This window comes from Kogia breviceps, chromosome 10, assembly GCF_026419965.1.
Source record: "Kogia breviceps isolate mKogBre1 chromosome 10, mKogBre1 haplotype 1, whole genome shotgun sequence".
Lineage (NCBI taxonomy): Eukaryota > Metazoa > Chordata > Mammalia > Artiodactyla > Physeteridae > Kogia > Kogia breviceps.
Window position 1 is genome coordinate 86,166,465 of NC_081319.1, and position 15,121 is coordinate 86,181,585.

The window sequence follows — 15,121 nt, forward strand, 5'->3', positions numbered from 1 at the left end:
AAGCTAGGATTTAGGCTGAAGGTGTTCTTTTTCCCTTTCTGAGGGTGCAGGAAGGAGACAGACCTTAACCTCTGAACGCTGCACTTATTTGTCCCCTACTCAGAAGGGTTTCACTTGCTGCTCTCATCACAGTTTGCCTGGGGGCAAGAGTCTGGGAAAGCTGTAGGATGTGACCCTGGAGAAGTACAGACGCTTTTCTCTGCTAGACGGGGAGCCAATGCTGCACAAGTCACAGGCACCTTCCTGCACGTGGTGCACTTTTGTTAACATATCAGGAACCGCGCAGGGTCAAGGCCATTGGGACTATTCCTCCCTGTGACGTTGGAAAATGTAATTGAACTGGTGTATTCGTCGCTGACTGGTTATGCCGAGGGAAGAGGAATCTACCTGGCTTTCCCCGCACAGGTTTAAAAGCATCTCCTTTGTAAGGACATTTTTCTTGAATCTGCCAGGTTTCGACTGTTTAGAATTTCCAGTGGAGGATGTTTACTCTCTCTCCTGAGGGTTTCCTACCCACTCTATGCAAAAAATGATCCGTCCTTGGCCATTCTCCACCGGTTCTAAGCGTGAGGAAAACTCCCAACCCAGCTTTACAGAAAAGAACCAATTTAAGATTTTTCCAGTAAAAGCCACCCTGAAAAAATCCTTCTGCAAGGAAATCTTGCAAGAAAGCTGGTGTTTACAGGGATACTTATAGTGTTGTGGAGTTTTTTGTTGGTTTGTTTGGGGTATTTGGTGGGGTTTTGTTTGGGGCGGGGAGGGAGGGCTTGCGCTTTATAGTCTGTGTCCACAAGAGGGCGCGCCGTCCTCGAAGCCCGCCTCCAGCTATCTTCGCTTACAATCCGAAATCCTGGTAGGAAACCCCAAGCTGCAAGCCAAGAAATTCAGTTTCAATTAGGCCAGTCTCATCCTACATGCGTCGAATTCTGGGAAAATATCTGGAGCAAAACTGGATTCCCCTATACTGTTAGACCTGAACGGTCTCTGAGGGATCCCAGCTCGCCCAAGAACCGCCAAGAGTCGAGAGTCGCTGCAACACGCAAGAGGTTTATTAGGAGCCGGTGCACCGGGGTTCCTTGGTCCTCACGCAGGTGGCCGAAGAGGAACCCCCCCCAAGCGGAATCACATACATTTTATAGCTTTCATTTTTCATTATGCAAAGTGTGGATATATCAAGGGTTTTTTTCTCATTGGTTTGTTTGTTCCTGGACCGGAGTGGGGACTTGGCTCTACTTCCTTGATTGGTTGGCTGTCGGATGCCTACTTTACATTTACCGGAGTGGGGTCTTGGCTCTAGTTCCTTGATTGGTTAGCTGTCGGATGCCTACTTTACATTTTCGTGTTTTTGTGGTGGGGGGTTGAGTCACATGAGTTATGGTTGGCTAGGGCGACCTTTAAACTCTGGCTTAATCATTCTTATCACCCGCCATACTGGTTTGCTCGAGGTTTCATCCCCCGCCATACCTGTTTGCTCGGAACGGTTTCTGCCCAGGGGGGGGACATTCCAGTATCTTATTGCCAGCCGAAAAAGCTTAAAGCTCAAAAGTATCGATAGGGAAGTAGGGGTGTAAGTATAGTTAAGGCCCTACATTCCCCCCTTTTCTTTTTGCAATTAATTTCAATCATGGAATTTCAGCTTCTCTCTGCAAGCTTTGATATTGTTGTCTTAGCATTAACACTTGTACTGCGCTGACACGTTGCCTGATAAAGGCTATCAAGCGATTTAAAATGCATGGTCCAAAAGTTAAGAGCAGCAACAAAATAATGAGGGGTCCTAACAAGGTGGAAATTAAAGTAGTAAGCCAGGGTGATTTGTCAAACCATGATTGGAACCATCCTTTTTGATTTTCCCTTTCTTGTTTCCTTTTGTCCAGGCGCTCCCTAAGCCTGTCCATAGTTTCGGTGATAGCCCCAGAATGATCAATATAAAAACAGCACTCTTCTTTTAGTGCGGCACATAGTCCACCTTCCTTAAGGAACAGCAGGTCTAGTCCCCTCCTGTTCTGCATTATTACCTCTGAGAGCGAGGTGAGTGATTCTTTTAACTGAGTTATGGAACTTTCTAACGCCCGGAGATCGACATCTACAGCCTGTCTTAAGTTAGCATAGTAGTGAGGTTGTTGGATGAGGGCTGTTGCACCTGTTCCTACCCCGACTGCCGTTCTTAATCCTAGGAGTACAGCCAGGGTGAGGGTTACGGGCTCTCTCCTAAGTCTCCTTTTGCCTTCATATTCGTCTAGAAAAGATGAATCTGAATGATAGATGAGTCTGGGGACCAGCTGGACTAACACACAAAAGTCGGCCGAAGCATTGAGGACCTCTAGAGAAATGCAAGGGGTCAATCCCGTGTTACATGCCCACCATCCATCCTGAGGAGGGAGGAGATATCCTGAGCCCTGTGGGAGGCTTGAATTGGTACAGAGATGTCGATGGGACGAAGGGGGAGTCCCTACACAAGTACCGTTTCCTGACACCGAAGATAAAGTCAATTTAATATTTCCTTTTTGTTTCCATCGACATTGATCTGAAGAACTGACTTTACTGAAATTAAAATTATAACCTATAGCATCATAATAAGGAGGTGGAGCTGCATAACAAAGCCAGCAGGACTTAGTAGTGTTTGGGTTAGTTGCATTGAGCACTCCAAATGCCGCCTGAACCAGGGAGAGCATTCGATCCCTGGGGGTTTTTGGTGCTGGGAGTTCTGTGGATCCCGCTGTTGCACCAGGGGTGTTAATAATGGTATTGGGCCTCTGGCTCCTTTCTGGCAATTTCGTAGGCGGTGCCTGGGGCAAAAGGGGGTACCCAATCTCAGAATTTGGTCCCATAGGAACCGGCGTAGGAGTTTCAATTTTTAGTTTAATTTTTAACATTAGTCCATCATCATATCCTTTTTTATAAAATCTGATACCCCAATAATGGCCATTTACCCAATCTTTATCTTTTTTCCCTGACTCAGTGAAAGAGATTCTAAGAGGATGACACCAGGTCGAACATTCACCGCTCTCTTGGTGAGTATAATTAGCCACTATTATAATAAAGTCCCAGCCTGAGGTGGGTTTCCAGTAGGTGTCCCCTGTGGTTTCACATCCCCAACTTTGACAATAAAAACTCTCTGTTCCGCCACATTTGTAATTCAGGGTTCTGGGCCGGTGTGGTCCAGGGCACGCATAAAAGGAGAGAGCCCTAAGCTTGAGTCTTTGACTTAAGCCTTTACATCCCGGTTCATGGTGAAGGTCGCCTTGTGGCCCCGGCCCAAATTTGAGGAAAATTTTATCCGAGTTATCATGTGGGGTGTTAGCTAGGTCATAATGATCAGACATGCCCCATGCTGACATCCCAATTGCCAACTTACATACATCAGGAAACAGATCAGGCCACCAAGTCCAAGGGGGTGCGGTGTGACTAACCGACCAGATCACATCTCCAGTCTGGGAGATGACTTGCCAGGTCAGCCGCTGGGGCATGTGAGGGCTAAAGTCACTCACGATTAGCTGAGGCAGCAGAGTCAGGATTATGAGCCGGATGATCGCAGGAGCTTGAGCTTGAGCGGGTTGCTGGTTTTCTGGACTTTCCATTCTGGTGTTGCTGAAGTTGGGAATGGGGTCAAGCCTCCGGTGGATGTTGGGGCCGCCTTAACGTGCGAGGCGTGGATCCAGGCGGCTATGCCGTCTACCTTGACTGCAGTTGGAGTGGTGAGCAGCACGATGTAGGGGCCCTTCCAACGGGGTTCTAGGGTCTGGGTCCGGTGCCGACGGACGTATACGGAGTCCCCGACTTGGAAGGGATGGGCTTCTGCAGGGGTCCCCGGCCGGTATGCCTCTGCCAACTGAGACCACACTTCCTTCTGGACCAGCTGGAGCCCCAACAGCCTGGCATACAGATCAGTGTTATTTTGACAGTCGGGGCTGATACCTTCCCCCAGTGTGAGCAGAGGGGGAGGTGCCCCGTACAGAATTTCAAAAGGAGTGAGGTGATAGCGAGAAGGAGTGTTTCTGGCCCGAAACAGGGCCAGGGGAAGGAGCACCGTCCAATCAGTACCGCCAGTCTCTATGGACAATTTAGTCAAGGTCTCTTTTAGAGTCCTATTCATCCTTTCTACCTGTCCTGAACTTTGGGGCCTATAAGCACAATGTAATTTCCAATCAGTCCCCAAGTATTTGGCCACCCCCTGACTTACCTGGGCAACGAAGGCAGGTCCATTATCAGATCCTATTACCTTAGGAGCTCCAAACCTGGGGAAAATTTCTTCTAATATCTTCTTGGCTACCACATTCGCTGTCTCCTTTTTGGTGGGGAAGGCTTCTATCCATCCTGAGAAAGTATCTATAAAGACTAAGAGATATCTGTTACCGTATCTTCCTGGACGGATTTCAGTGAAGTCGACTTCCCAGTAAGCTCCAGGTCGGTCTCCTCGGAGCCTCTTACCGCTGGCCACATTTCCTTTGTTTGTGTTCACCTGCTGGCATGGAATACATTCCCGAGCAATGTGCTCGGCTAATTTAGTTAGTCCCGGGACATCATATCCTGTTTTCTGCATCAGAGATACCATTTTCTTAGTTCCCAAATGAGTCCATCTATGAATTTGCTGTAGCATAGATTTGGCTTGCTGGGGGGACAAAGTTTCTTTAGTTATGGCTGGGGGTGTTACCTCTTTACCCTTTGGTGTTTCTGAGCCTGTTAATTCTAGGATGATTTCCCCCAGAGCTACTTCTCGTGCCACTCGATCAGCCATATTATTGCCAGTTATTATTGGTGAATTCCCTCTTTGGTGTCCGGGACAATGGATGATGCTAACTTTTGTAGGGAGCATCAGGGCTGCCAGCAGGGCTACAATTTCTTCCTTATTTTTGATTTCTTTTCCTGCCGAGGTCAATAAGCCCCTCTGCTGGTAAATGGCACCGTGGACATGTGCAGTGGCAAAAGCATACCTGCTGTCCGTATAAATGTTAACCTTTTTATTCTCTGCTAACTCTAAGGCCTTTGTCATGGCTATCAGTTCAGCCCGTTGAGCGGATGTTCCTTGTGGCAATGCAGCCGCCCATATGACTTCTTTTCCGTCTACCACCGCAGCTCCCGCCCGCCGCTTACCTTCATCCAGAAAACTGCTTCCATCCGTGAACCAAGTGAAGGCGGCGTCAGAGAGGGGCTGGTCCATCAGGTCGGGCCTTGTTCCATGGGCTGCCGCTAGTACCTCCTGACAATCATGGATAATTGTGGTGCCTTCTAGGTCAGGGTCAGGCAGCAAAGTAGCTGGGTTCAGCCCCGTGGCTGAAGTAAATTTAATGCGGTCCGAATTCAGGAGCAGAGTCTGATAATGTGTCATTCTGGCGTTGGTGAGCCATCTATCAGGCGGTTGGCGAATTACACTTTCTAGTGCATGAGGTGCAGTTATTGTCAGATTTTGTCCCAAAGTCAGTTTATCTGCGTCTTTTACCAGTGTGGCCACGGCAGCAATTATTTTCAGACAGGCAGGCCAGCCAGCTGCCACAGGGTCTAATTTCTTTGATAGGTATGCAACAGGGCGATTCCAAGGGCCCAGCTTTTGAGTCAGTACTCCCTTTGCAATACCTTTGTTTTCTGCCACATATAGATGAAAAGGTTTAGTTACATCGGGTAGCCCTAGGGCCGGGGCTGATAGCAAGGCTCTCTTAATTTGGTCAAAAGCCCGTTGTTCCTTGTCACCCCATGTGAATGGGGTGCCGCTCTTGGTTAGGGGGTACAGAGGGGCTGCCAGTTCAGCAAACCCCGGAATCCATAGTCTGCAGAATCCAGCCGTCCCCAAGAATTCTCTGACCTGTTTGGGACTCTTAGGGGCAGGTATTCGGGCCACAGTGTCTTTTCTGCTTTCTGAGAGCCATCTGTCCTTCTTTTAGTAAATACCCCAGGTAACTGACCTGTCGCTGACAGATTTGGGCTTTCTTCGCTGATGCCCGGTATCCCAATGTTTCAAGTTCCGTCAGCAGTCTTTCAGTCCCCTTGATGCAGTCCTCTCGGGTTTCCGCAGCTAAAAGAATATCATCAACATATTGAAGCAGAGTTACCTGGGGGTTAGATTCTCTGTACGATGCCAGGTCCTGATGCAGCGCTTCATCGAAGATGGTAGGAGAATTTTTAAATCCTTGAGGCAGGCGTGTCCAAGTCAGCTGGCCTGCCATTCCCGAGGCAGGGTCCTTCCACTCGAAAGCAAAGTAGGGCTGGCTGAGGGAGGAAAGTCTCAAACAAAAGAAAGCATCCTTAAGATCCAAGACAGTGTACCAAGTATGTTGAGGTGGGAGAGTACTCAAGAGGTTATAAGGATTTGGCACAGTGGGGTGCAAGTCTGTTACCTGCTTGTTTACCTCTCGTAGATCCTGTACTGGCCTGTAGTCATTAGTCCCTGGCTTCTTAACAGGCAGGAGAGGCGTGTTCCATGCTGATTGGCATCTCACCAGGATTCCTAATTCCAGCAGTCTCTGTATATGCGGACGGATGCCGTCCCGAGCCTCTTTGCTCATAGGGTATTGGCGGATTGTTACTGGTGTGGCAGTAGCCTTAAGTTCCACTACCACCGGGGGGCGGTATTTTGCCATCCCCATCCCAGCAGTCTCAGCCCAGGCCTGAGGGAACCTAGTCATCCAGTCCTGCATATCAGTTTGTGGAGGTGAGGGTTTCTCATAGATCCTGTGTTCATCTTCTAATTTCATAGTTAAAATCTGGAGGAGCCTTCCCTGGCTATCCGTTATGGTGGGTCCCTCGGGCTGGAAGTGAATCTGTGCCCCGACTTTGGAGAGTAGGTCTCTCCCCAACAGCGGATAGGGGCATTCTGGAATGACCAGAAATGAGTGGGTCACTTGCCCCATTCCAAGATCTACAGTCCGGCGGGTGGTCCAAGAATATTGTTTATTTCCTGTAGCCCCTTGGACCCATGACCGCTTGTCTGAGAGAGGCCCTCTTGGTTGCAGGAGGACTGAGTGCTGAGCTCCAGTATCCACCAAAAACTGAACTGGTTCCCCCTCAACTTTCAGGGTTACCCTGGGCTCAAGGAGGGGGCTTGAGCCCTGACCCCCCTAATAATCTTCTTCATCTAGGGGCAAGACCTTGTCTTGCGGCGGGCGTCGCCTGTCCTTTTTCTTTGGGCACTCCCGTATCCAATGTCCTTTTTCTTTGCAGTAGGCACACTGATCTTTATCTAATGGTTGCCTTCTGTTGCCTCCCTGTCTGCCCTTATCTCTAATGTTCCCTCCTCCAATTACGGTAGCCAAGATTTTGTTTAAGTTTCTCTCTTGTCTCTTATCCCGTCTCAACTCACGGGCTTCCTGTTCTTTCTGTCTCCTTTCTTCTCTCTCGTCCTGTTCCTTCTGTCTCCTTTCTTCCTTTTCTTCCTCGGTTTCTCTCTTATTGTATACCTTATCTGCCTCCTTAACTAGATCCTGGAGAGAGAAACCCTGGAGACCATCTAGTCTCTGCAACTTCTTTCTGATATCAGGGGCCGCCTGATCAATAAAAGCCATAGCTATGGTGGCCTTGTGTTCCTCAGAAGTGGGGTCATAGGGAGTAAACCGCCGGAAGGCTTCCATTAGCCGCTCTAGGAACACAGTTGGTGATTCCTGGGGCCCCTGAGTTACCTCTCTTACCTTTGCCAAATTCGTGGGCCGTCTGGCCGCTCCGTGGAGACCTGCCACCAGAGCCTGGCGATACATTTTCAGGTGCTCCTTACCTTCAGGAGTGTTAAAATCCCAGTTCGGTCTGACAAGAGGGAAGCCAGCGTCAATCTCATTAGGCAGCTGGGTGGGCTGCCCGTTTGTGCCTAAAACTTTTTTCCTAGCCAGTATTGGAGGGGCCTATTCCCGTGGTTATCGGGGGGGCCATATTCTCTAAGGGGTAGAGCGGTAGAATCCGGGGAAATAGCCCTCCGGCTTCTGGTGCCCGCCGAGGGACCCCCCCCCTCTGCCACAACAGGTGGCCCTAATGGTGCGGAGGGTTGTGGAGCTGGGGAATCGGGAGGCGGTATGGGGTCTAGGGCTGGAGGGTAAGGTGGTGGTGGGGGATCGAGGAGAAGCAGATCAGACTGCAAGTCTGGATATATCGCCTTCCGTGGGTCCGGGGCTTCAGATGACTTCTCGGCGTCTGGGGCTGGGCCTCGATCAGAAGGACTTGGGCCCCCCCACGAGCGGCGCCGGGGAGGTGGAGCATGAGCGCACGTGTTAGAGCGCGGCGACGGGTCTGGTTCCCTCGGCCCCGGGATTCGGCGAGCCCTGCTGCCGGGGGGCTGTAACACTCGGGGAGGGGTGGGCCCGCCGACGCCGACGCCGACGCCGCCGAGACGATGACGACCGCGACGACCGCGACGACGCCCGCGACGACGACGACGGGGCCCCCCCGAGCCACCTTCCCCACCGGCCTTCCCAGCCGTCCCGGAGCCGGTCGCGGCGCACCGCCGCGGTGGAAATGCGCCCGGCGGCGGCCGGTCGCCGGCCGGGGGGCGGTCCCCCGCCGGCCCCACCCCCGGCCCCGCCCGCCTACCCCCGCGACCCCCCCCCCACCCGCCCGCGGAGACGCGGGGGGAGAGGCGAGGGGGGAGGGGTTGGGAGGAACGGGGAGCGGGAAAGATCCGCCGGGCCGCCGGCACGGCCGGACCCGCCGCCGGGTTGAATCCTCCGGGCGGACTGCGCGGACCCCACCCGTTTACCTCTTAACGGTTTCACGCCCTCTGAACTCTCTCTTCAAAGTTCTTTTCAACTTTCCCTTACGGTACTTGTTGACTATCGGTCTCGTGCCGGTATTTAGCCTTAGATGGAGTTTACCACCCGCTTTGGGCTGCATTCCCAAGCAACCCGACTCCGGGAAGACCCGGGCCCGGCGCGCCGGGGGCCGCTACCGGCCTCACACCGTCCACGGGCTGGGCCCTAGACTTAACTTCGGTCCAGTGACTTAGAGTGAGAGAGAGAGGCGTCGTCATAGTTTGTCCCATTATCGTCCGTCAGGAGAAAGATAGAGCACAGGAGAACAATAAAATTTCAGAAGACACACATTAATATTGCCGCCGCGAGCTCGTTTTAAAACTGCAACCAACTCAGATTCAGATGGCAGTTTGTATATCCTGCCAGGACCGGTGAAGGGGAGACAAAATTTGTCTCTCCTTCCAGATGGACCACCAGGGCGTCCCCCAGGGTCCGTGGACACCAGCTATTGGCACGTCTGCCTAGCCAGGAGTCCAATACAGATTTCACAGCGAGCCGATTCGCACGGCTTCTTTCTGATGGCGGCTTACAGAGGACAGAAGACGAACAGACAGACAATTAGGCCTACCTGATACCTCCAACTCCCGAGGTTCCGGCGACCCGGGGCGAGTGGGGATCCCGGACGAGCCCCCAATCTGTTAGACCTGAACGGTCTCTGAGGGGTCCCAGCTCGCCCAAGAACCGCCAAGAGTCGAGAGTCGCTGCAACACGCAAGAGGTTTATTAGGAGCCGGTGCACCGGGGTTCCTTGGTCCTCACGCAGGAGGCCGAAGAGGAACCCCCCCCAAGCGGAATCACATACATTTTATAGCTTTCATTTTTCATTATGCAAAGTGTGGATATATCAAGGGTTTTTTTCTCATTGGTTTGTTTGTTCCTGGACCGGAGTGGGGACTTGGCTCTACTTCCTTGATTGGTTGGCTGTCGGATGCCTACTTTACATTTACCGGAGTGGGGTCTTGGCTCTAGTTCCTTGATTGGTTAGCTGTCGGATGCCTACTTTACATTTTCGTGTTTTTGTGGTGGGGGGTTGAGTCACATGAGTTATGGTTGGCTAGGGCGACCTTTAAACTCTGGCTTAATCATTCTTATCACCCGCCATACTGGTTTGCTCGAGGTTTCATCCCCCGCCATACCTGTTTGCTCGGAACGGTTTCTGCCCAGGGGGGGGACATTCCAGTATCTTATTGCCAGCCGAAAAAGCTTAAAGCTCAAAAGTATCGATAGGGAAGTAGGGGTGTAAGTATAGTTAAGGCCCTACAATACCACTAAAGAATTTGCTAGGCACTCACTCCTAAATTTGCTCAGGATATCGTCGCGCTCTGAGCCAGCGAAAAGCCAGCCCAAGTTTGTGAAGATACTGGATTAGGATGCGACTCAGAACATTCACCAAGACCCCTCACAGAAACTGATTTGTCTTGTGGGTTTTCACAAAGTGTGGGCGCCTATGTGTGTGCGGGAAATAGATGTGACAGGCTGGGCGGGAATTTTCTTTGTGTCCTTTTGGGAGTCTCTCCGCTCATATTTCCCGTTGGTGAAAGGGGAGTAGGACCCTGGGGCTGGACTCGGTCCTAGGAAAACTCCCGAGCGCTTCTCCTTTCTGCTCCCCGCCCCACCGCCCCCCAACTCTGAGTTGTGTTCCCAGGACTGCAGGGATCCTTCCTCCAGCCGCGTCTTCCAAGCATGTTTATTTCAGTTTTTCCTTAAACACCAATGTCTCCTCTGCTACTTTGGTAAATCTTTCCATAACGCGTCCGTAAAAGAGAAAGATTATCACCCTAGAAAAAGACGATTTTTCGTGAAAGCAACAGGATCCGATAAAGTAGGGTGAAAGACACCAGGTCTCTGCCTCAGTTTCTTCGCCTTTAAAACAGCGATAATGCCTCCCATCTCACAGGGCGATTGTTGAGCCTTGGGTGAAGTAATAGTACAGAACACTTGTCACAAAACCGAGCACTCTGTGGGAATGGGTGAGTGGAGGGGAGGATTCCTAACATTTGGAAGTCAATGTTTTCTATTAGATTCTGGCTGAGTGGAGGGGAGGATTCCTAACATTTGGAAGTCAATGTTTTCTATTAGATTCTGGCTAAAAGATGGATGTAGGCATGTGACAGGTAAGCGTCCATGACTTAATCCTAGCGGAGGAAAACCAAAACGTGCTTATACCTTTTAGATAACCACATCAAGGGACTTAGGGAGGAAGAACTATATCATCAAAGAATTTAGCAAAGGCTAGATGAGAATAGGCCCCATGGTGTAATGGTTAGCACTCTGGACTTTGAATCCAGCGATCCGAGTTCAAGTCTCGGTGGGACCCGAGGTTTACTTGTCTTAACTGGTTATCCATCTCTCTGCAAATTTCTGGTAAATTTGTTATTTCTACGGAAGCTTTCCCATTCCAACCCCTAGAAATTTTCATCCGCAGACACATGAGCTAACTTGGGGGGAAAAGTCCTGTCCCTTTCATTAGGTTCAAATACAATTTTACTCTTCATATACCAAATACTTCTCAAAAATACTTTGAGATACTTTTTATTGATCACATGTTACTATTAAACTTGAAAACAACTCAAACTGGGGGGGGGGGCGGGGGGAGATTCTTAAAATACAAAGACACTCATTGGAAATAACTAAATATCATATCTCATTTTAAATATATTTTTCTGTTTCAGAGTAGTATAATAATCAGTCACAGCCTTTAAGCATAAAAAATGCAATATATGGGGATAAAGTTCCATGACAGCTACTGAACAGAAATGCCTTTGAAAGAGAAAAATAACTCATGAATATTTTTTCGATTGTTAAATAAAAGTATACCAAGTACATTTTTAAAGGATGCTATGGTATATCAAATTGCTCTCAGGTTCCAATGGAAAAAAAATCAATGATGGATTGGACTCTTTTAATGTTCAAATCTTTCCATATACTGGCAATTACATGCTTTAGAATGATTTAAATTTATTAAGAAACATTTTAGAAGACCACTGGAAAGCAGTGTGTAAGAGCATCAAAGTATTTGGCAATTCATAAAGACTAAGGAATTAAGATAGCATGAAGACACTGTCCTTGGTTAAAACAATGAAGTGACAGACCAAAGCAGCCCCCTCACCATCATGTCATTCTCAGACTCATTCATTTCTAATTTTCAGGTGGATTTTTTTCTTCTGTGAATTTCCCATTTGTGTACATCTGATTTAAGATAGCTTATTATGATTTTTGTAGGCTTTCATCAAAGCATATTTTTATTAAGCCTTTGTTGCTCAAACTTTTATTATGCAATAGTTTCCAAGTAAATTTTTTTCTTCTGAGTTCTCTTATTATTTGCAACTACATGTTTTATTATTTTATATTTTGTATTTAAGTCACTAATCTATCTGGAACTTGATTTGTTACTGGCTGAGAGGTAAATGTCCAACTTTGTTTTCTCCAATAGGCAAAGTTAGTTATAGCATCACAATTTATTTTAAAATCAATTTTGCCTACCCACTGAATTGAAATATCAACTTTGTGATTTATTAATTTCTATATATCCTTGTATCCATTTTTAAATTTATCTATTTCCCTCTATGTATATACTTATGACAGTGCTAGGATCTTCTGATTAGATTTTCTTTTAATACATTTTACTGCCCATAGAGCATTCTTCCCCTAGGCTATTTGACATTTTTAGGTGCAGGGGAATAAGAAGATAAAGAGGGGGAGGTTGGAGATTTAAATAATGTTTCATTTTGTAATTTCAAGCTCCTGGTAAAGAATTGAGAACAAACTGAGATGAGCTGACATATGAGCCAGTTAGCCTGGGGTAGAGAAATCCCAGCAGTTGAGTTTCAGTCCTTTGGATCTCTGTTTATTTATCTTACTCATAGTAAAGATGCCGGTGCCATTAAACATGGTTCTTTCTTTGGTGAAGCCTGCAGGCTTTGAAGACATACAGAAAATAACAATCATAGGTCATAAAAGGGCTTCAGCACTTGTTTGAGATATTTGGGATGTGATAAAGCTCATAGTTTACACAAATAAAGCCAAGGGTTCAATCTCTGAGGGACATCTTTCTTTATGATCCACACCTCAAGGACAGTCTGTGACTGTCCTATTTTCCCCTCTCTTCCACTGTTCCCTGTTCCTTCTCTATTCCTCCCACCAGACCTGTTTTGAGTTTTGTTTGCTTTCTTTATTCTCTTTCCTGCCTACTTGCAAAGAAAACCAACTGTGAAGCATTGTTGCTGCTCTTTTTGAGATAAATTGAAGGACTGCATTTAAGGCTTGGAACTGTCAGAAGCACTTTAGTAACATCAGGCTTGTTTGTAAATAGTTGCAGCAAGAGACCTACAGATTGAATGGCAGTTTCAAATCCTGAAATCACACTGAGGCTTTTATATCATATGTATGAATCAAAGAATTTATGTGGAGAAAAGGAAGTTTATTCTAAGCTGGATTCGTCTGGAGTCTTGGGAATGAAACACCTGGAGAATGGTGAGAAAATTGCATAAATCCTTGCTCACTGTGGTTGAGCTCTCAAAATGAGAGCTCTACAATTTTCTACAATCCAGGGATATTTACCATAATATCTAGCAACCTACTCGTAATAGTTGAGAGAATGGAATCTTTCCTAGTGCTCATCTGCAGTTGCACGGATAGATTAGCGTGAAAAACTAGAAAGCGACAAGAAAGAACAGTCCACAACTTTTAGGAATGAACCTCACAGACCCGCTGATCAAAGAAACCACACACAAAAGAGGATGTATTCTATGAGTCCAATTGTTTACATGACAAAGTAGGCAAGACTCCTTTCTATTGTTAGGAGTCAGAATAGTGGTTCCCTCTGGGAAGAGTGGGTAGTTATTGGAAAAGGTCTGGGGATGTTCTGCCCAGAGGTGGTCAATTTGTGTAGAATCATCAGGAGAACATTTTTATATAGGAGGGGGCTATTTATTGGAGGAATTGGGGTATGCTAATTGTGGGTACTGGCAAAACAAGTTCTAAATCCATAGGGCAGGCACTCAGATAAGGCTGGTAATCAGGAAGGGCAGGCTGGAAACAATATAAAAAAATATCAATGGAACCAAAATTTGGCTCTTTGAACAGTGCAACGGAATATATAAATGTTTAGGTAGATTTACAAAGAAAAACAAAGAGAAGATACTTAAATTACTAAAATTAGAAATGCAAGTGGGGACATTACTATAGATTTTACAGAAATAAAAATATTACAAGATACTATGAAAAAGTGTATGATAGCATATTGGATAACCTAAATGAAATGGACAAATTCCTATAAACACACAAGTTACCAAAACTGAAACATGAAGGAAGAGAAATTTTAATAGACCTATAACTATTAACTATATTGAGCAATAATCAAAAACATCACAACAAAGAAAAGCCCAACCCAGATGGTTTCACTGGTGAATTCTACCAAACATTTAAAGAAGAATTAACACCAATCCCTCTTAAACTCTTCCAAAAACTTGAAAAGGAGGGAACACTTCTTAACTAATTCTATGAGGACAGCATTCCCCTAATATCAAAGCCATTAGAAGAAAAGAAAACTGCAGACCTATATCCCTGATGAACATAGATGCAAAAATCCTCAAAATATTAGCAAACCAAATTCAGCAACATGTTATACACTATAACCAAGTACGATATATTCCTGGAATGCAAATGTGGTTGAATACATGAAAATCAATCAATGCAATATATACCACATTAACAGAATGAAGGAAAAAAACACACGATCATCTCGATAGATGCAAAAAAAGCATTTGACAAAATTCAACATTCTTTCATGATTAAAAAAAAAACTCAATAAACTAGGAAAAGCAGGAAACTATTCTATAAAGCCGGAAACTTTATCTTCATGACAGAAGCCATTTATGAAAAAGCCATAGTTAGCATCTTCAATGGTGAAGAAGTGTAAGCTTTTCTCTAATATCTGGAACAAGGCATAGGTGCCCACTTTCACTACTTCTATTCAGCATATTACTATCATATCTAGCCAGGGCAAGTAAACAAGAAGAAATAAAAGGGATTCAAATTGGATAGGAAGAAGTAAAATGTTCTCTGTTCACAGAAGACAGTGTAATCTCATATGTAGAAAATCCTGAACATTAAACACACACACACACACACACACACACACACACACACACGTTAGAGCTATTAAATGAATTCAGCAAAACTGAAAGACACAAAATCAACATACAAAATTCAGTTGCATTTCTATACACTAACAACTGAACAATCCAAAACAGAAATTAAAACAATTACAATTTCATCAACAATGAAACACTAAGGAATGAACTTAATCAAGGTGGAGGAAGACATGTACACTGAAAAGTATAAAACTTTGCTGGAAGATATTAAAGAAGGTATCAGTGAATGGAAAGACATCTGTGT

General features: G+C 46.6%; 1 protein-coding gene and 1 non-coding gene across 5 annotated transcripts in view; one reads left to right on the forward strand and one right to left on the reverse strand.

The window, feature by feature from the left end:
* Positions 1-15,121, reverse strand: part of LOC131764225 (histone H2B type 1-M-like) — a 44,882-nt gene that overhangs the window by 16,901 nt on the left and 12,860 nt on the right. The gene's annotated exons all lie outside the window — the stretch shown is intronic.
* Positions 10,968-11,039, forward strand: TRNAQ-UUG (transfer RNA glutamine (anticodon UUG)). The gene has a single exon. It is a non-coding gene; the product is annotated as a tRNA-Gln (tRNA).